Source organism: Benincasa hispida, chromosome 12, assembly GCF_027475165.1.
Source record: "Benincasa hispida cultivar pf3 chromosome 12, pf3_genome.v1.1, whole genome shotgun sequence".
Lineage (NCBI taxonomy): Eukaryota > Viridiplantae > Streptophyta > Magnoliopsida > Cucurbitales > Cucurbitaceae > Benincasa > Benincasa hispida.
In genome coordinates this window covers 82,776,671-82,795,702 of record NC_143489.1, presented here as the reverse complement: position 1 = coordinate 82,795,702, position 19,032 = coordinate 82,776,671, and the positions used below count along the sequence as shown (strand labels likewise).

Genomic DNA, 19,032 nt, shown 5'->3' with positions numbered 1-19,032 from the left:
ACCCGCTTAATTTATCCTCTCACTTTCTATTTTCCCCCCATTTTTTTCATTTCCCTCTTCACTCTCCCCCTATTTTCTTTTTCCTCTCATTCTCACACTTCCCTCTTTAGACCCTATTCTTTCTCACTCCTCTCTTCCAAACCCCCTGCCATTCATTCATCGATCATGGGTGATGAGTCTGTCGTAGTATAGATCTGGCCTCCGTGTAGGTCTGTTCATTGTACAACCCTCGCCGCCACACCCAATTGCTCGGATCTGCTGGTCATTCCGTCGATTATGCTGCTCGTTTCGTCGTCGTTCGCGTGTTTCAATCGGATTTGCTACTTGTTTCATCGTCGTTCACGTATGTCCACTAGATCTACTGCTCGTTTCGTGTCTCCGCCTGATCTGCTGATCGTTCCGTCATTGTTCGCGTGTCTCTGTCAGATCTGCTGCTCGTTTCATCATCGTTCGCGTATGTCTACTAGATCTACTACTCGTTCCGTCGTCGTTCGCGTATCTCCACTGGATCTGCTGCTCATTCGGTCGTCATTCACGTATCTCTGACACATTTGCATGTCTCAGCCAAAGCACCACAGCCACGCATCGTCGTTTGCGTGTCTCCACCGCACACACCGCCAAGTTTGTTCTTGGCCAAATATCCCCGTAATTTTCACTACTCTACTTCTCAGGTTTTAAATTTGATCGAAAATGAATCCCTCGGAAAGAAAAAAGTTAATAAATACCTTTTAATTTTTGAAAAATAGAGCTCTATCAAATGAGATCAAAGATTTTTGGTATTACACGCCATTTTCAAACTCCCATTCCTAATTCGACTTAAACATTAATTTGATGGATTGTAAAGAAGTTTTTAGATGAATAAATATATAAGAGTTCCTTTTTTTTTTATGATAGTGTGACATAATATGGTAGAGCTCCTAAAAAGTAATTGTTTTACATATATGAGAAGTTGCATTTTTCAGCTTGTCATAGATGAGGCTAAAATGTATAATGACGTATTTTATTTAGTAAGAACAATTGCTCCAAACTAACTAAAGAAAACGTAAAGCATATCATCATTTGGTAGCTTTTATTCAAGTTCTTATTGTTAGTTTCTATTGCCCTTTAGTCTTGTCACAATTGAATATTATTCTACTGATTTTTTCATGTTTGCTGTTAATACCTTGCTTACTTGTTTTTTATTGTCTGTGTGAGTTTCTGTACTGTTATTAAATATAGTTCTTCTATGTCCTTCATCTTAAGCAAGCTTTAATGAGAATTCTTTTATGGATTTATCTTTTCTAGTTGATATTGAATAGTGTTCTCTTGTTTGGCTCAAGTAGCCAAATGATTGTAGGTAGGCCAACAGTACCAAGTGCAATTGTGCAACTCCCTTAGTTGGTGGAGTTCAATTGGAGTGTATCTTTGTTCTTGTTTTCTATCCCTAAAACTTGCCTGTGGATTTTTTTTTTTTTTCTTTTTTTTTAGTTTCTATATTGTTTGATTGTAGAGAAAGACATCAAGAAAGAGGCAAAATGGGTATGTTTCTAAAGTGGACACTTAGAACAAGTAGAAGAAGAAAGAGGCAAAATGGGCATTTGGGTTTGATTACTTTAAGATTTTTGTTCTAGTTTAGTACTTTAAACTCTCCTTGTAGATTTCTTTAGACATTCTTCATGTAGGGTAGTGTATGGATTTGTGCAGTCATTTCGTAATTTTTGAGAAATAGAAGTGTTATGCAATTGTTTCTATTATTGTTTCAAAACAATTTATGAACTTGAAAAAGCAACAAAATTTAATTTCACATTAGAAGAAATCTCTTTTTCCAAATACTATAGGTCTTGAAGAACATTGCTCGGAGAAGAGCAAATGTCAAGAAAATCTCTTTTTTAAAATTTTTCATCGTCTTTGTAGCTCATATCTAGGTAGCCAAGCTTCTCTTCTTCATGATCTTGAACAAGAAGATTCTCTCATTTATTCAACTATTGAGTTTTCTTGTTTGGCAGGTGCAACAAAGGAGTAAAGATTTGGTATCGCAACCTGTTTCTTTGAACTACAAGAATTTTGTCTTGAATGTACCATTTATGCACATTGGTAATGTAAAGAGATTGCGATTATCAAAGTTTTTTTTTTTTTATCAACATAAGAATTAAACATGACATATTTTAAGCCTCAGTCACTTTGGTAATGTAAACAGGTCAAAGAGTATTATTTAATTTGAAAGGTTGGATAACAGACAAGGTATGAGTTCCTACCCCATGTTTATATAATGTAACATTTATAGTTGTGCTACTAGTGTGAGTGTAGGTTTTTCTATCATGTGATTGTAGGTTTTTTTATGCTTCTAGTGCTTGCATCTACCATGAATTCAAGCAATTGGAAACTAATGTTCATATTTACTTATGTGTGAATGATTTGGAAACGAAACAACGGCTAGACATGTGCATATTAAAACCGTGTTAACGTTTGTTTCGTAGCACCAAGATGCTTATAGTTTGGAGAAGCTTGCTACAGAGGAGTTGTGCAAACATTATACTAAGGATTTCGGTATTGAATGCTGAATTGGGAGGTTTCACAATATTTATGATCCATTTGGAATATGGAAAGGTAGATTCAAATGCAAGAAATGGTTATGTATCTCTGGACAATTCATAATGTAAGATCTAATGCTATTGGTTCATTCATATAGGTGGAAGGGAAAAGACTCCTGCTGCATTCTACAGAAAGGCCCTCACTTCTGTAAACAAGTTTGAGATGTGGGGAGATAGTCTTCAAACAAGATCTTTCACTTTCATTGATGAATGTGTAGAAGGTGTCATGAGGTAAGGAAGTTCAATTGTTGTACATTTCATGTTTAAAATTTGTTCTTTCTTGGATTTGGTATAATCTTAAGCACCTCAAGAGTGTTCAAAGGTAGAAAGAGTTTGAGACATTTGGAGATACCTTTCAAGGACTTTCGGATTAGTTGGGGTGGGCTATGAACATAATGCAAAGGGAAAATAACCTTAGTTTAAGTAGTTTTTGGCTTATTGGTTTCAGCTCAACTCTAGCTAAGGGAAAATAATTAGTGTATATTTTGTGTTATGAGCAACTTCAGTTATATAAACTTTGAAAGGTTGGAATTGTCTATTACGTTTGTGAAGATGTACAACATTGAAGAACAGATGACATATTTTCTTGATGTGCAACATTCTTTAATATGTTTTTATAAGTTCTTATTATATATTGTTTGCCCATTTTTCTCTGCTTGTAGGAAGTCATGCTTTCAATTTGGATCAAATCTGTGGTGGATGATGGAGAGAGCATAACGAAGGAGCAATTGAAAGACTATGTTGTTTTCCCATATAAAGTGTGTGTGCACTTTTTTTTTTTTTAGGGGTGGATATTTATAAGTTTTAGTTTGTATTTTATAGTTTAAAAGTAAGTTCTCGCTCTTGTTTGGATCTTAATTTTGCTATGTAACGGTTATGAATTTGGGTAATTTGTTGATTACCTTGGTTTTAGAGTTAAATTGTCATCTCTAATTCCTTTTTTGTAACTTATTATTATGGATTTGTAAAAGCAAGCAATAAAGAATTTATTTTGTGCATGTATAGATTGATTACTTTGATTTTAGGGACATGTTGTTTTTAATTTTGTGACCGACATTAAAAATGGATTGGACAATAATTATATTGAATATACGGACAATAATGGAAAAAAAAGGGACATGGTATCTACAAAAAACGGAAAATAATTGAAAAAAAATGGACAAGAATGGACAAGAATTCTAGACTACCGACATTAAAGGGAAGGTCAAGCAACTTTCTATTTCCCTTTATTTTATATAGGAAAACACGTTCTTTTATTTTTAATATTTAGAAAATAGAAATAAAAAATAAAAAATAAGAAAAAAAACATATTATCAAACAAATCGTAATAAAAACAGAAAAGATATTATTGAGCTATACTGATATTATTACTGATATCGTGGCCCTTTGAAAGCCTTGTTTGCAGTATTCAATGATCTTTAAAAAGGGAAGGTCCACCAACCTTCAACTTCACGCCAAACAACCACACCCATTCAATCGGTACTCGTGGAAATTTCTGTAGTTTGGAAAATCCATACTATCTCTATTATTGTTTGTCACGTAAAGAGTTTTTAAATATTAAATAAATTAATAAATTATTTAATGACATGTCGAATAATCAATAGAATTTTATCTATACTGACATAGTTATCACCATCTAAATATTTAATAAATTAATAAATCATTTAATGACATGTCAAATAATGAATATAATTTTTTTCATACCCACGTGGTTACCACCATCCAATTATTTCATTGTTTGTAACGATAAAAACAGTAAATGAGGGTTATGTCAATAGTAATGGAAATATTTTACTTTCGCTTTCAAAAAGACTCATTTTCTTTTAGGGAGCAATAATATACAACACATTTAATTTTGGTCAAATTGCATGATAATCACCTCTTAGATATAGTAGTTATTATAATTAATAAAATGAGTATGATAGCTATTTATTTTTTGAGGATGAAGTATAGTTTTTTTTTAAAAAAAAAAAATTACTAGAGTTTTCATTTTCCGTCAGTTCAATTCTCAGTAAAATTCTTAAAAATAATAATAATAATAAATAAATAAATAAATAAATAATAATTTTCTTTTTTTCAAAACTTGATCTAATTTTTAAAAATATATGTAGAAACTAGATAAAAAGGCTAGAAATTTGAAGATAAAGTGAATTTTAGAAATTTAATTTTAAAAAATCTAAAAACTAAAAATTAAAGCTTTATTTGGTAGCGATTTGGTTTTTGAAAATTAAGCCTATCAATACTATTTTTCATAGGGACAATGACTCTCCACATATCTCCAATGGTATGATATTGTCCACTTTGAGTATAAACCCTCATGTCAGGTCTCATACCAATGGAGATAGTCGTCCTCACTTATATACCCATGATCCTCCTCTTATCTAACAAATATGAGACTTTATTCGCACTCCCAACAATCCTCCCCTCGAACAAAGGACCATCGAGTCTCCCCAAATAGTCATCCATCCATCTAACTCTTTATCTAGGCTAACTCCTCTTCACCTAAGCACATCCCCTATCCAATAGACTTCAACCACAGATCATACCATGACTACTTCCAAGGCTCCACTATACATCTTTGTTTAGCACTTGAAGATTCTAAAGGCATAGTTAAGTCAAGGGCATGGCTTTGATCCACTTGATTGGAAAAGCCTCTCACTTCTACTGCAAGAATAAGTAAAAAAATGACAGAGAAATTAAAAGGAAATCAATAGAAATAGGAAACACAAGAATTTGAGTGAGGAACTCCGAACTTAGAAAAAATGACAACTCACTAGAAAGAAATCCACTAGCGCTCTCTCAAAGCTTTTAATATTACTTTACACTCTTTTCCCACTCTCAAACTATAGAATACATTAAGGAAATTTAATTAGAGTTGGCCACCAAAACTTCAAGTGTTTCTAATTCAGATGACTTGAAACTGTTGGATTTTATGTCCTAAAACTTGTAGTTTGTAAATTAATAAATATATTCTATTTTGTTTTTCGATAAAGTTGTTATTGAAATTGTAATCTGGAATCCAATAAACTAAGGTTCCGAGGCTATTTAATGTAATTTAAACTTTATGTAGTGACATAAATGTGGATCAAGTTCAAATATATAGCCAAAAGGATCGTATATTAATAAAGTTGGGCGCCTTATTCTGGGGACACTATGGATGCGGCCCACTTTGTAGATAGTACAAACGATGTGATCTTGAATCGTTCATATAGAGATATGTGAGTGGGGGTATCCTATGTAAAGAGTTTACATAAGACTGAACCATGAAATAGTCACTTTTTACGTTTTAAATACCGTTTTATGTATAAAATTGACTATTTCGTTAATGACCTAGGTAACTTAATCTTAATCCTGAGCTAATTATGAACTCCTGTTCACTCAGAATTAGCCTTAGATGTGCATAGATGAGGGCAGCTCAATATCGCTGACCCAATAAGCCTCCCATTTCAGGGGTAAGATCGGGTGGATAGCTGGGAACATAGGGTGCAAGACGGAATTCACTCCTACCCGTTATAGGGATAGTAGATAGGTTGTTCCCTTTAGTATTGAATCCAGGTCTTGAACAAGGAACCCCACCCTCTCCTTGGCCCGAGAGGGATTCGGTTTATAGGTTGGACCTTAAACCAATTGTTCATTACATGATCAGTGGAACTTAAGGAAAAAGATGTAATCTTGGGGGTAAAACGGTTTTTATGACCCAGCCGAGATTACGAACAACCTGTGAAGGATTAACTTACTCATCATAGTTATATCAAATGGACACAAATATATCTATAGTGAGGGGAGTGCAACTACGGGACTTTAGTGGAATGACCCGTTAGTTAACGAATGTTGATTAGCTCCATCTAAAGAGTTTAGCTAGCTAATATCAGATCGTTAGAGCTCATGATCTATAGGTACAATAGGTTCCCCTACTAGCTCATATGGAATAAACTTAGAACAGTATGATATAATAATTTGAATTGTTCGAATTAGGTAGAGAGAGAGAAACCAACAAGTATATGTTATATAGTGGTCGGGTTATTTTTAGCTTAAAGATACAGCTTTAATATTTAAATGTGATTTAAATATCAAGAATATGAATACGTTCATATTCGAAAGCACGAAAATGATGGAAATGGTCAAAATTGTAAAAAGTCAAAGAGTCAAAACTTTGACCGACTTTATATTCATATGTGATTTGAATTCGAGAAAATGAATGCGGATTCATGCTCAGGAGGTCAAAAGTAGTCAACACGGAAAAAATCATAAAAAGTCAAAATGTTGATTGTTTGGTCAAAGTTTGACTTTGACCAAATGACTATTTTGCCATTTGACTATAGTTATGAGAAAATCCAAACTTTTGTTGAATAATTCCACTAACAAAATAGTGGGCTAGGTGTTGGCTTATAGTGGAGACATTCTGAGTCCAAAGGATAGTAGGTTAACTCTAATGGTGGTCAAAAAGAGTTCGGATCAAGATTCAACGAGGAGAAGCGGCTTTCGGGAGCTTCAAAGGTGGCATCTCTACACTTTTAATTCACTGTTTTTCCTTCAATTGCATGCTATTATCCTTTAATTTAAAAGCAATTAGAGTGTAATTAGGTCTCAATTCCACTGTGTATGTCTCGTATTCCATCATGTGGTATCAGAGCATGCTAGAATTACTCTCAATTGCTTTTGGTGGGTGTTTTTTTCCTATCTATTCAAGTGTTGAATGAAATATGGACTAAAGTGGATTTATTATTATTTTGGCATTTTTTACCTTTAAATTTCTTATGGAAATTTGTAATTGCTAACTTTTTTATGAGCATTAATGTGTGAAAAAGGATCTGTAAATTTTTTAGAGTCATTAGAGTTGAATTTAGGCTATAATTGCTTGATTCGGAGAGAGATAACAGCAACAAAAATGGAGAAAAAAAGCTTACAGACCCGTTTTTGGCCACAGCCTGAGAGTTCAGCTCCCAGAACCAACCCGACCCGTTTCTCCACCCGAATCTTTCACGCACACCTGCCCGGCCGGATCCGACCCGAGAGCCTGCCTCCCTCCGATTCGCGCGACCTAGTTCGAAGCTGCCCGCGCACCTCCCGCCTGCTCGCGACCCACGCGCCTGTGTGCCCGCTCCGCCTCCATCGACCCGACCCGCGCTTCTGTTGACTACCCCAGTGTTCGTTGACCAGTCGGTCCAGACGGTCTGGACCGGAACGTTTGACCGGTTCAGCTTGGTTTCTTGTGTTTTCGGGTCGATTCAAGTGATTTCTGAGCGGTTCCTGATGGTTCAAAGTATTTGAAGCTGGTTCAGGGAAGCTGGTTGCTGAATTTTGTAATAAATTAGTTATTTGTTTGTATTTAATGCCAAAATCGGTCCACTTTAGTGTTGTTTACCTATTATGCATGTGATGTATAATGTTCTTTGATTATGTGTGCATATAGTATGTCATATAGTTTTAAAAGCCCACCATAGGAAAAGCATGTGACATGCATTTGTTATATCTTATAAGTGTTATAGAATATATACTATGCATGCTTAGTTTTAATATAAATGGTATATTAAAGCATGTTTGATTGAAGGAAGCATGTTATAGATGAATGCTCTAGGGTTATAATTGTTATAATTTATTTTATAATTGTTATAAAATAACCTAGACTTCTAAAATCTATAACAAAGTTAAGATGCATGCTCATTTAGGGTTAACCATCGAACAATCCTAATTTTCATAGAAAATAGGTCGATATCTTGTAAAACCGAAGTTACAAGAAAACTCACTCGGCAAGATCTTGGAAAAAAGTCAGATAAGATGACAAAGGTTGAAGGTTTTTAAGTTGACGGTTCATGGAACACCTACTACCTGGAGATCGAGCCGGCGTCTGAGTTAGGTTAAACCGATTTTATGAGCATGTGTGAGTGGTGTGAGGTAATAAAAAATTTTTATCACCTAGACATCGTAGGTTAAAAATCCAGTATAAAAGTTATACTCAGATGAATCACCTAGACTTAGGATATGTTTAGTTAGCTGAAATGTATCGCTAAGTATTTTATATCATAACCGTCTAGAACACTTCAGCTGGAGAGAAGTAATATACTTTTAGCTCTAGCGTCCCTAAGAGTTCACACCGTGAGATTCATGCTTGGCTTTGGGCCGCCCTAGGAGCGGACTCCAGTTGGAGAGTGTTTGCATGAGTCAATACCAAGGTGAATAGGGGAAGTTGTTCATTGTAAATGGGAGAAGGAAGTGTGTTAACACATCCTACGGTCTCTTCCATTAAGTCGCACCATGAGATTCCTATAATGTGCCTGCATGTCTGCCCTGGAGCGACCTTACCAATCGGAGGGTTGTATTATAGGATTCGGAACTCCGCGAACTCTAGAAATAGATAGGGTCTCTCAGGTTCGTTTTCAATCTTGTTTTTCCAACTATGGAAGCATAATGATTCCGATCTTTGAGGTCTGAAAATGGAGGGTCACACTTACGAGAATTACTAAGTGTTAGTAAATTCTTGACCAAAGTAGCGATAACTGAGCTGCTATAGGAATAAGAGTTATTCTGGTGATAGTATCTAGTCAAGATAGTCTTGGTTTAATGGAGGAATAGTCGATCACCCCTCGGTGGAGGTTATTCTAAACCATTGAAATATCGTTGCAAAATATAATGATTAAGGGTACATTATTAGATTTTTTTTGCTAAACTTGATTGGATTTAACAGATTAACGTTTTTACTAAAAAGGATATGTTTTTTCTTTTCAGCATGACTAGCTCTTTAGATCAAATCTTAGCTTCCGAGAAACTAAACGGTAATAATTACTCAACATGGAAAAACAATATGAATTCAACACTAGTAATAGATGACTTGAGATTTGTCTTAACTAAGGAATGTCCTCAGGCCCCTGCCTCGAAAGAAGCACAAGGTAAATATGATTTACTAGTTGCTGAAACATGTTTAGTAGAGGATGATACCTCAGCCTGGATATTGGATTCAGGAGCCACTATACATATTTGCTTCTCTTTTCAGGAAACTAGTTCCTGGAAAAAGATTGAAGAAGGCGAGATCACCCTCAAGGTTGGAACATGAGAGGTTGTCTCGGCCGAAGCAGTGGGAGACTTAAAGTTGTTTTTCAACGATAGATATATCATACTTATAGATGTTTTGTATGCACCTCTTATGAAGAGGAATTTAATATCTATCGCTTGTATTATGGAACAAATGTATAAAATATCTTTTGAAGTTAATGAAGCGTTCATTTTCAGAAAAGGTATTCAAATTTGTTCTGCTATACTTGAAAACAACTTATATAAGTTAAGACCAACTAAAGCAAAATTTGTCTTAAATACTGAGATGTTTAGAACAGTTGAAACTCAGAATAAAAGACAAAAAGTTTCTTCTAATGCCTATCTATGACACTTAAGACTTTGTCACATAAATCTCAATAGGATTGAGTGATTGGTTAAGAATGGACTACTAAATCAGTTAGAAGACAATTCTTTACCTCCATGTGAGTCTTGTCTTGAAGGAAAAATGACTAAGTGATCTTTTACTGGAAAAGGTCTCAGAGCCACAATACCCTTAGAGCTCGTACATTCGGACCTCTGTGGACCGATGAATGTCAAAGCTCGAGGTGGGTATGAATATTTCATCAGTTTTATTGATGATTATTCAAGGTATGGTCATATTTACCTAATGCATCAAAAGTCTGATTCTTTTGAAAAGTTCAAAGAATATAAGGCTGAAGTTGAGAACCAGTTAAGTAAAACAATTAAAACACTACGATCAGATCGAGGTGGGGAGTACATGGACTTAAGATTCCAAGACTATATGATAGAACATGGAATCAAGTCACAACTCTCTGTACCTGATATGCCTCAGCAGAATGGTGTATCTGAAATAAGAAACAAAACCTTGTTGGACATGGTTCACTCAATGATGAGCTTTGCTGAGTTACCTGATTCCTTTTGGGGACATGCATTAGAGACTGTTGTCTATATTTTGAATAACGTTCCCTCTAAAAGTATTTCAGAAATACCTTATGAGCTATGGAAAGGGCGTAAAGGCAGTTTACGCCATTTTAGGATTTGGGGATGCCCGACACACGTGTTGGTGCAAAATCTTAAAAAATTGGAACGTCGTTCAAAACTTGCCTATTTGTAGGTTATCTAAAAGAAACAAAAGGTGGTATATTTTATGATCCTCAAGAGAATAAGGTATTTGTATCGAAAAATGCCACATTCTTAGAGGAAGACCACATAAGAAGTCATCAACCTCACAGTAGACTAGTATTGAATGAAATTTCCAAAGACGCTATAGATAGAGCTAGTTCATCTACTGAAGTAGTAGATAAAACTAGTACATCTGGCCAGCCACATCCTTCTCAAGAGTTGAGAATGCCTCAACGTAGTGGGAGAGTTGTTCATCAGCCTGACCGTTACTTGGGTTTAACAGAAACACAAGTCGTCATACCTGATGACGGCATAGAGGATCCATCGACCTATAAACAGGCGATAAAAGATGTGGACTATGATCAGTGGGTCAAAGCCATGGACCTCAAAATGGAGTCTATGTACTTCAATTATGTCTGGAAACTTGTAGATCAACCAAATGATGTAAAACCAATTGGTTGCAAGTGGATCTACAAGAGAAAACGAGACCAAGCCGATAAAGTGCAAACTTTTAAGGCTCGACTTGTGGCAAAGGGTTATACCCAGAGACAGAGAGTGGACTATGAAGAAACTTTCTCTCCCGTTGCCATGCCTAAGTCGATTAGAATACTCTTATCCATTGTCACCTTTTATGACTATGAAATTTAGCAGATGGATGTCAAAACAACCTTTCTAAACGATGATCTTGAAGAGAGTATCTATATGGCTGAACCAGAGGGGTTTATTGCACAACGTCAAGAACAAAAGGTTTGTAAGCTTCAAAAATCCATTTATGGGTTGAAACAAGCTTCTAGATCTTGGAATATAAGATTTGATACTGCGATCAAATCATATGGCTTTGAATAGAATGTTGACGAGCCTTGTGTTTACAAGAAGATCGTCAATTCTACTATAGCGTTCTTAGTTTTATATGTTGACGATATTCTACTCATTGGGAATGAAGTAGGTTACCTAATTGAAATCAAGAAATGGCTAGCAACGCAGTTCCAAATGAAAGATTTAAGAAATGCGCAGTATATTCTCACGATTCAAATTATTCGAAACCGCAGGAATAGAACACTAGCCATGTCTCAAGCAACTTATATAGACAAAATGTTGTATAGGTATAAGATGCAGAATTCCAAAAGAGGTCTGTTACCTTATAGATATAGAATTCATTTGTCAAAGGATCAATGTCTTAAGACACCTCGAGAGGTTGAGGATATGAGACGCATTCCCTATACTTCCGTAGTAGGGAGCCTGATGTATGCAATGTTATGTACTAGACTTGACATATGCTACACAGTAAGGATAGTCAGTAGGTATCAGTCCAATCCTGGATATAATCATTGGACTGCCATTAAAAATATCCTCAAGTATCTTAGGAGAACGAGGAACTACATGCTCGTGTATGGTACTAAGGATTTGATCCTTACTGGATACACTGACTCTGATTTTCAAACTGATAAAGATGCTAGAAAGTCTACATCTGGATCAGTGTTCACTCTTAATGAAGGAGCTATAGTGTGGAGAAGTGTAAAGCAAAACTGTATTGCGGACCCCACAATGGAAGCTGAATACGTAGCTGCTTATGAAGCAGCAAAGAAAGCAGTATGGTTGAGGAAATTCTTGACAGATTTGGAAGTAGTTCCAAATATGCATCTGCCTATCACCCTATATTGTGATAATAGTGGTGCAGTTGCAAACTCAAGAGAACCAAGAAGCCACAATCGCGGCAAGCATATTGAACGCAAATACCATCTGATCCGGGAGATTGTACATCGTGGAGACGTTGTAGTGACCCAGATATCTTCTGAGCAAAACATTGCTGGTCCTTTTACAAAGACCCTCACGGCTAAAGTGTTTGAAGGTCACCTACAGAGTCTAGGTCTACGAAGTTTGTAAACTAGGACAAGTGGGAGAAGTTTTGAGTATATGCCCTAGTTTATTGTATTCACATGTTTATTGTACTCATATGTTTCTCACTTAAATTCAACATTGTGATACTCCACTAGAAGTTTTAGTCCAAGTGGGAGTTTGTTGGATTTTATGTCCTAAAACTCGTAGTTTGTAAATTAATAAATATATTATGTTTTGTTTTTCGATAAAGTTGTTATTGAAATTGTAATCTTGAATCCAATAAACTAAGGTTTCGAGGCTATTTAATGTAATTTGAACTTTATGTAGTGACACAAATGTGGATCAAGTTTAAATATATAACCAAAATGGTCTATAGTATATGAATAAGGTTGGGCGCTTTATTCTGGGGATACTATGGATGCGGCCCACTTCGTAGATAGTACAAATGATGTGATCCTGAATCGTTTATATAGAGATATGTGAGTGGGGTACCCTATATAAAGAGTTTACATAAGACTGAATCATGAAATAGTCACTTTTTACGTTCTAAATAACGTTTTATGTATAAAACTGACTATTTCGTTAATTGATGACCTAGGTAACTTAATCTTAATCTTGAGCTAACTATGAACTCCTGTTCACTCAGAATTATCCTTAGATCTGCATAGGTGGGGGCAGCTCAATATCGCTGGCCCAATAAGCCTCCCATTTCAGGGGTAAGATCGGGTGGATAGCTGGGAACATAGGGTACAAGACGGAATTCACTCCTACCAATTATAGGGACAGTAGATAGGTTGTTCCCTTTAGTACTGAATCCAGGTCTTGAACAAGGGACCCCACCCACTCCTTGGCTCGAGAAAGATTCGGTTTATAGGTTGGACTTTAAACCAATTGTTCATTAGAGAATTAGTGGAACTTTAGGAACAAGATGTGATTTTGGGGGTAAAACGGTTTTTATGACTCAACCGAGATTACAAACAACCTGTGAAGGATTAACTTACTCATCATGGTTATATCAAATGGACACAAATATATCTATAGTGAGGGTAGTGCAACTACGGGACTTTAATGGAATGACCCTTTAGTTAACGAATGTTGATTAGCTCCATCTAAAGAGTTTAACTAGCTAATCTTGGATTATTGGAGCCCATGATCTATAGGTCCATTAGGTTCCCCTACTAGCTCATATGGAATAAACTTAGAACAGTATGATAGAATAATTTGAATTGTTCGAATTAGGTAGAGAGAGAGAAACCGACAAGTATATGTGATATAGTGGTTGTGTTTTTTTTTTTAGCTTAGAGATACAGCTTTAATATTTAAATATGATTTAAATATCAAGAATATGAATATGTTCATATTTGGAAGCTCGAAAATGATGGAAATGGTCAAAGTTGTAAAAAGTCAAAGAGTTGACTTTTGACTTTGAAAAGTCAAAACTTTGACCGACCTTATATTCAAATATGATTTGAAATTTGAGAAAATAAATGCGGATTCATGCTTGAGAGGTCAAAATTAGTCAACACAGAAAAAATCATAAAAAGTCAAAATGTTGACTATTTGGTCAAAGTTTGACTTTGACCAAATGACTATTTTGCCCTTTGACTATAGTTAGTGGGAAAATCCAAACTTTTGTTGGATAATTCCACTAACAAAATAGTAGGCTAGGTGTTGGCTTATAGTGGAGACATTAAGCCCACTAAGTGAGTGGATTTTAGGTGTTGGGTTTTTTATGAATTTTTTCATGCAATTGTTGCATGCTTTTTTTCTATAAATTGGGCTTTTTTTCTGATATTTGGGCTAGAAAATTACAACTTTGTGAAGAAAAAAGGAAACACCCAAACCTACTCAAAATTTCATTCCTTATTTTCATCTCTTTTCTCTCTCTCGGTTCTCTTCATCCACCGGGTCCCACAACTCGGTTCTGAATCCAGATAGTAGGTCAACTCTAGTGGTGGTTAAAAAGTGTTCGGGTCGAGATTCAACGAGGAGAAGCAGCTTTCTGGAGTTTCAAAGATAGCATCTTCGGGAGTTTCAAAGATAGCATCTCTACAGTTTTAATTTACTGTTTTTCCTTCAATTGCATTTTATTATCCTTTAATTTAAAAGCAATTAGAGTGTAATTAGGTCCCAATTCCGCTGCGTATGTCTCGTATTTCATCAGAAACTAGAGGCATAGACTCTTTCTATAGGTTTGGAGCCCATCCCCATTCTTTAATTTAATCGATGTGGGACAAACTGCACTTCTAATATTTTGTCAAAACTCAACAAATTCCACCTGATAATATATTTGAAGAATCTAAAACTTTTGCAACATCCATTGTCTTCACCAACAATCATAATTCTCAACTCAGAGAACTATAACCTACTCCACCATAAAATGTAGACCACTTGGAATACCACTACATTCCTCTATCATGATAAAGCCGATATGCCACCAAGATGATTTTCGTCTTCTTCAGAGGAAGTCATTGTCTTCACGTGGGTATAAACCTTCATGCTTTGTTTTTGGAACAACCCCAAAAGGTCTCATACCAGTGGAGATAGTCATCCTCACTTATATCCATAATTCTCCCTTTATCTAACAAATGTGGGACTTTGGTCGTATTTCCATCAATTTCTACTTTCAACTTTCTTCTTTTGAAATCTACTTTTTACCAATGGTTTAAAGAACCAAGTCAATTGTGAAAACTAAAGAAAGTAGCATTTAAAAGCTTGTTTTTGTTTTTGTAATTTTCCTAAGAATTCAACCATTGTACTTAAGAAAGATGCAAATCAAGATAAGAAATTGGGAGGAAATATGCTTAATTTTCAAAAACCGAAAACAAAAAATAATTAATACAGTCTAAAATCATGTACTTTTAAAGAAAAATTAAAGAATTGGACTTTTGAGATGGAATCTTTTTAGTACAATTAGAGTAGGGAGATATGAATCAAAGACCTCGTAGTTATTAATACACTCGTATGTCAAGTAAGCTATGCTGGATTTGGCTTTACGATGCAACTTTTAAAACTTTGTAAGTTAAAAGATAAAATTTTGTAACTAAGGATTTGGAGGTGAACGAGGGTGATTTTCAACCGCAACAATGTGCGATTTCTCCTTTAGTTGAGGACAGACTCATCATTGATAGCCTAGGATCAAATTCCAATTTGATCACATTACTTTAAAATTTTAATATAGTTCTTCCATAATTTGATCCTCAAATTCAATTTAGTACCTTTAATTTTAAGAGTTTCAATTTCGTTGTTGTAGTTTTTGAAAACCCCACAAATCATTGTCCCTAAATCATCTACTATACCTACCTCGAAAAATCTACTTATTTTTCCTAACTTTTAATTTGATTTAAACTTTTAACAAGGGTAATAAACGTTATAGCTAAATAGAAAACACGTCACCTCTGTTTGTTAAATACTATTTATGATATTTAACTAATTCATTCTTAAATAAAATTAAAACTATTAGAATCTGTTTATTTTACTAAAATAGAATGAATTTGAAATGGGATGTAACAAAAGAATATATGTTTAGATTGAGCGTTTTGGGTTCGAATTGTAATATTAAACTCATTTCATTTTCATAATTTTCAACTCAACTCTCTTTCCTATTATTTTCACTTCCATCCTCAATATATCATGCATTCCAACACTCCTTTAATCGTTAATAATTCTATCATATTTCAGCCTTCCAAATAGTTTTTAAAAACTATAGATCCAAAGTAAAACTAAATTAAAAACGTACAGCACTAAATTCATAATGTAAACTTTTCATTTTTTCTTAAAGAAAAAAAGGGCGGAAAAGGATTTGAAGACAAGGACAACCAACTAAAGCAACTCAAGTGTTTGCTTGGCTGAAAAGCTCTCGTGAAAAGGGATGACTATCTTTAATCTCAGGCACACACTTCACCTTCCTCTCTGCCATATATATTTTTTTTCAAAAAATAAAATAAAATGAATTTTAACTACATCAACATAAAGTTTACAAGTACATATAAAAAGCAGTTACAAATATAGCTTTAATTTAACTCAACTCAATGTATTAGTAAATATAATCTAAAATAATTTGTAGATATAACAAAATTTTGATTTAGATTCTTATAAATGATAAATTATATATCAGAAGTTCATCAATATCATCATTAATAAGAATCTCTATTAATGATAAGAGTCTATTCATCGATAGATTTTATTATATTTACAATTTTTTCAAAATATTCTATTAATGAGTAGTGTTAAAAGTAGGCAATTGGAAATTTATAAAGAAAATATATATAGATATAATTAATAAGTCGGTGAAACTGCCATTATCTAATTAATGAGTCGGTGAAACGACGAGAACAATAATTGATGGTTTTGCTAGTGTGAGATGATCGGTTATAATAAGTATCCTTAATGTTATTGCTTACCAAATATATTACTAATTACTATTTTGAAATTTTCTATTGTTGGTATTTATTTTCTAAGTTTACTAAAAATATTTAGGCTAAATCATAAATTTAGTCCTTTTATTTCAAAAATGTTAGAATTTAGTCAAATAATTATATATTTGTAAATCTATATAAACCATAAACAAATAATCTTAAGATATATTAATCATCAAAAAACTCGAAAACAAAACCAAGGAGCACTACAAGAAAAATGAATTCTCCTAATACCTAAATAAAGCGTTGGGAGTTAGGTCGTCGGGAGAGACGGTCTCTCCCGACGACGTAAAGGCCCGTGGGAACTCCCGACACAAAGAACCGGCATCGGGAATTCCGACGCCCAAAACCAACGCCGGGAGTTTTCGATTAAAAATAAAGCTTTTTTTTTTAGTTTTTAAAATTTGTTTCGATTTTTTAAAATATGAATAGAAAGTAAATAAAAAAAGATAGAAATTTACGTGTGAAACTAGTATTTATAAATTTATCTTTTAAAAGTAAATAATAAAAAACGAAATAATTATATCAAACCGCCATAATTAACCTATTTCATTTTAAGTTTTCAATTTTCATCAATATACTGTCAAAATACTGATTTTTAAACTTTAAAATGGAAATATGTTATTAATGCGTGAAACACAAGAAAATGAAATAATAATTTATTCCATTTAATATTGGTTAAAAAAGTGATGATATGAAAATTATTTCATATGCAACATATACTTTGGCAACCCAATTGGTAAAAAAGGGCACCTACATGAAAATTTCCTACACAAGGATCACATCCATTGTTTAAAGAAAGTTAATTGACCTCTAAACCAAGTTATAATGCACTCAATTAAACTTGGAGATGGAAACTTCTTCTTTCTTTCTTTTTTTAATTTCTCTAAATTCGTGCACGAATTTATTATCTTTTAAGATCATAACAAAGTAAGATGAGAAAAGACACAAATTCAAATATAAAAAACTTCAGCAAATTTGAATTCAATCTCTAATCATATTGAGGTAAAATAAACTCAATACGTACAACAAAACAATATCTAGTCATATTACATATTGAATAATCTCTAGACAAGCAGAACAATCTAATTTGGTTATATGTGTACGTAGAACTTCACCCAAATACTCAACTCAAAGTCTTATGTATCAATTAGAGTGGGTACTACAAGACCTAAATCTGGTATAAGATAAAAACACAATCTCATAACATACGAATAATCACCACAAGTACAAAGATCTAGAGGTTTGAAACCCATTCTTCACATAAATCTCACAAATCTCATCTTTCTTGAATCATTCATTAATTTTTTTTTTTTTTTTTTTAAAAATCTCTTTAAACATAGATATTTCTAAATTCCCAACTAATTGTAGCACATCTTAAATGTTTCTAAAATCACTATCTGTGCTAAAAGCACGAAATTGCCAAAATTCGTCGGTAATTCTTGAAATTATGATCATATCTTTTTTTTTTCTTCCAAGAAAGATGCATAAAAATAAATTCCTTAAATTTTCAAAGTTTTAGTAAAAAATGAAAGAATCACTCACAATTCTACGAATGAAATGTGTTTGGATTATAAATTTCTCCGTTCTCTACTTGACTTGAAATATTATTTAATTTAAGTTTAAGCAATACTTAATCCTAAATTCAAAGCTGATTTATTAGTTATGCACATTTAGTTAAATCTTTTCACCCAATAGAAATCACTTTTCTTTTATCTTTTTCTTCAAAAATATATATATATATATATATATATTCCCAAAAAAAAAATTAAGTTGCACCCCAATTATATCCATCTTTAGTAATAGAATTGAGTATTAATAGATTCATACTAGAGATATGGTTATTACTAATAGACTTTGAGAGCTAGATCTAAAGTTTGTTATATTTACAAATTTGTTTATATTGTATTATATCTGTCAATACTTTCGATTTGAATATTATATTTGCAGTTATCCTAAAAATTAAATGGAAACCAAACTCAAACAATAAAAAATATAAATTAATAATTTTTTTAAAAAAAGGATTGTGGTAAAGGATATATATAAAGACTAGGAGTGAATATGACAAATCA

The 19,032-nt window shown here is 33.6% G+C and overlaps 1 long non-coding RNA gene across 1 annotated transcript; it reads left to right on the top strand.

Moving 5' to 3' along the window:
* The first annotated feature begins 2,223 nt into the window (after positions 1-2,223).
* Positions 2,224-3,539, top strand: LOC150032244 (uncharacterized). Its single transcript, XR_016524967.1, has 3 exons — positions 2,224-2,586; positions 2,669-2,801; positions 3,233-3,539. It is a non-coding gene; the product is annotated as an uncharacterized LOC150032244 (long non-coding RNA).
* The last annotated feature ends 15,493 nt before the right edge of the window (positions 3,540-19,032 follow it).